The sequence below is a fragment of the Spermophilus citellus genome (genome assembly GCF_964194105.1).
Source record: "Spermophilus citellus genome assembly, contig: SCAFFOLD_426, whole genome shotgun sequence".
NCBI classification, from domain to species: Eukaryota; Metazoa; Chordata; class Mammalia; order Rodentia; family Sciuridae; genus Spermophilus; species Spermophilus citellus.
This window is the reverse complement of record NW_027672849.1, coordinates 1-3646: the sequence shown is the minus strand read 5'-3', so window position 1 is coordinate 3646 and position 3646 is coordinate 1. Positions and strand designations below refer to the sequence as shown.

Below are 3646 nucleotides of genomic sequence, written 5' to 3'. Positions count from 1 at the left end.
TCTATGTAGCCAACTCACAAGGCCATGAAGCGGGCTTGTGGTTTCCTGTTTATCTGCCTGGAGCATATGTGTCTCTCGGGAACATCTTGACCTGTTCAAGCCTCCTGATAGGGAACGGTGACGGTGGCGGTAACCCAAGGACGCAGGTATTACTCTTCCCTCCTCGCTTTTGAGTAATTTCCCGCAGCTGTTACAAAAGATATATAAGGGGAACAAATTTGGCAATAAAGCGCACACACGCCTCCTCCTGGATGAAGAACCTTGGTGTCCTGTGTATTTCTTAACCCCACCATCCATCGCAGGACTCGGCTTCTGTTAGCCGGACGCGGCACACAGTGCTCAAGTATGTATGTGTCTCCTGTTTGTGTCCCACATTATATCTCTCTTATTTTTGTGTTTTTTTTCTTTTTGCAGGGGGCTGCTGTGGATTGAATTCAGGAGCACTCAACGACTGAACCCCATCCCCAGCCCTATTATGTATTTTATTTAGAAACAGGGTCTCACTGAGTTGCTTACTGCCTTGCTTTTGCTGAGGCTGACTTTGAACTGGTGAACCTCCTGCCTCATCCTCCTGAGTCCCTGGGTTGACAGGTGTGCACCACACCCAGTTTTCACTCATCAGAGAGCAGTCTTCTTGGAGGAAGCAGGTGCTAAGTCTCATGATGAAAGTAAGTATTACTTCCTGAAGTGATGTCATTGCGGGCTACATAAGCCAGCATTCCTGTTATGTCCACACCATGACCAGCACTGTAATAAATGTCACTTGTCTCATCTCCACAGAGCAGCAGGATAGGCACTGAATGTCTCTGCATTTCCAAAAAGCCACATAGACCAAGAGACTAAAGACAGGCCAGGAGCAAAGACAGGAAGCAGGCTAGGAGAGCAGCCTCCCCCAGCCTGGTGCCTGGGCAATGGCACCTCATGAACCCATCCTCACTACTGTGCTGGATTTGGAGCTTTTAGGGGTCACAGACGTGCGAGGGCTCCAGCTCCTTCTCTTCATGGTGCTCCTGGTCATTACATGCTGACCCTCCTGGACAACCTGCTCGTTATCACCCTGACCTTGGCAGACCACCGCCTGCACACTCCTATGTACTACTTCCTGCGCCATTTCTCCCTGCTGGAGGTGGGATTCACGTCCACGGTCACCCTGCAGATGCTGACACACCTCCTCTCCGGTCACAGGACCATTGCCCGTGCCAGGTGCTTTATGCAAACAAGGCTCCTCTTCATCCTAGGCACAGTGGAGTCCTTGCTGCTGGCTGTTATGTCTGGTGACCGCTACCATCTGCCACCTGCTGCACTATCCCACTCTCATGAAGCCCCGTGTGTGCTGCTGCCTGGTGCTGGCCTGCTGGGTCACGATCGTCTTGGTCCTTGGGGTGCTGTGTGCCTGGATGTTTTTCCTGCACTTCTGCGGTCCCCGCATCCTCAACCACTTCTTTTGTGACAGCACCCCCTTGCTGGAGCTGGTGTGTGATGACACCAGGATTCTGCAGCTGGTCAGCTTCCTGGTGGCCATGTGCACCCTGGTCAGCACTCTGCTGTTGACGGTTTTGTCATACTGCAGCACTGTTCTGCACCTGCCCGTATCTGGGGGCTGCAGCAAGGTCCTCTCTACCTGCTCCTCCCACATGCTGGTGGTGTCACTCAGCTATTGCATAATCATGTACCTGAAGCCCATGCAAACTGGGCACATGACCCTCAACAAAGGAGTGGCTTTCTTCAACACCATAGTGTCACCCCTACTGAATCCCTTCATCTACTGCTTCAGGAATGATCTGGTCCAAAAAGCCAGCAGGGATGTGCTGCTCAGGGGGAGAGCGCTTTCTTCTCAGATATTCAGAGGGAAAGCTTTCCAATGCTCTGCTACTAAGCACGGCACAGTGGCACACACCTGTAATCCCAGTGGCTGTGGAGGCTGGAGGATAGCAAACTTGAGGCCAGCCTCAGTAACTTAGTGAGGCCATAAGCAATTTAGCAAGACATTGTCTCAAAAAGAAGGAGGAATAGAAAGAGGAGGAGGAGGAGGGGAAGGAGGAGGAGGAGAAGGAGGAGGAGAAGCAGCTCTATTTCTTTTGGTTTCATTTTATTTTATTTTTCAATGAACATGAAGACCATTTTACTAGAGTGAAGAAAAAAAAAATATTAGTTCAAATATATGCTGGGGTCTGGGAATGTGACTTAGAGCTATCCTGGCATGCAGGTTCAAATTACTAAGCACAAAAAAGAAACAAATAGATAAATAAAATTATAAAAATAAAGAAGAAAAAGAAACAAACAAACAAAAAAAACCTGCTGGTGCTCTGCTCTAATCCCACTGGCTTGGGAGGATGAGGCTTGGATATCACAAATTTGAAGCCAGCCTCAGCAAAAGTGAGGTGCTAAGCAACTCAGTGAGGTCCTGTCTTAAAATACAAAATAGGCCTGGGAATGGGGCTCAGTGGTTGAACGCACCGCGTTCAATCTTCAGTACCCCCCCCAAAAAAAATCCAATGCTGGTAACTTTACAGTGGAGGAAATTTACAAACCCTTTCTTGTCCAGCTGATCAAGGTCAAGGTCAATAGTGACAGGTCATGCTGACATGTGCCCTTGCCATGGTGTGATGCAAATTTCCCTTTAACTCTTGTCATCTTCTACCAGAAACAAGTGACCCCAGGATGATAATTAGAAAAAACTTTAGACAAATTCCAGTAGAGGAAGATCCTATAGCATAACTGACCAGTGCTCCTAAAAGCTATCAAGGTCATAAAAGATGAGGAAGTCTAGGCACTGTCATGATGAAGAAGAGCCAAATGGGACATGCTACCTTCATGGAGGTGGGTGGTCCTGAAGCAGAATCCTACACCAGTGAAACAGGAAATCTGAGTGACCCATGGACAAAATTTAGTAATGCTTCATTGATTGTAACAAGCATGCCATGTTAATATGCCTCGTTCTCCTCCTCCTCCTCCTCCATCTTTTTTTCCTCCATCTCCACCTCCTCCTCCTCCTCCTTCTCCTCACACTCTGTCCTCTCCTCATTCTCCTCCTCCTCCTCATCTTCATCTCTCCTCCTCCTCCTTCTCCTCCTCCTCCTCCTTCTCCTCCTCCTCCTCCTCCTCCGTCTCTTCCTTCTCCTCCCCCTCCTCTTCCTCCTACATCATCTCCTCCTCCTCCTGCTCCTTTACCTCCTCCTCCAAATATCTCACCTCTTCCTCCTCCTCCATCTCCTCCTGCTCCTTCTCCTCCTACTCCTCCTGCTTCTACTTCTCCTCTTTCTTATCCTTGTTATCCTCTTCCTCTTCCTCCACCTCCTCCATCTCCTGATCCTCCTTCTCCTCCTCCTCCTCCTCTCCATCCCCTCCTCCTTCTCCTCCCTATCTCCTCCTATTCCTCCTTCTCTTCTCCTCCTCATCATATTCAACATCATCATCTCTACTCCATCTTCTCCTCCTCCTCCTCTTCCTCCTCCTCCTCCTCCTATTCCTTCTCTCCTCCTCCCACTACTTCTCCTCTTTCTCCTCCATCTCCTCTTCTTTGTCCTCTATCGTCTCCTCCTTCTCCTCTCTCTCCTCCTCCTCCGTCTCTTCCTCCTCCACCTCCTCCTTTCACCTCCATCCCCTCTTCCCCTCATTCTCTTCTTCCTCCTCCTCATCTCTCCTC

The 3646-nt window shown here is 49.4% G+C and overlaps 1 pseudogene across 1 annotated transcript; it reads left to right on the top strand.

Moving 5' to 3' along the window:
* The first annotated feature begins 911 nt into the window (after positions 1-911).
* Positions 912-1899, top strand: LOC308640527 (olfactory receptor 6E1-like; annotated as a pseudogene). Its single transcript has one exon. The product of its transcript is annotated as an olfactory receptor 6E1-like (transcript).
* The last annotated feature ends 1747 nt before the right edge of the window (positions 1900-3646 follow it).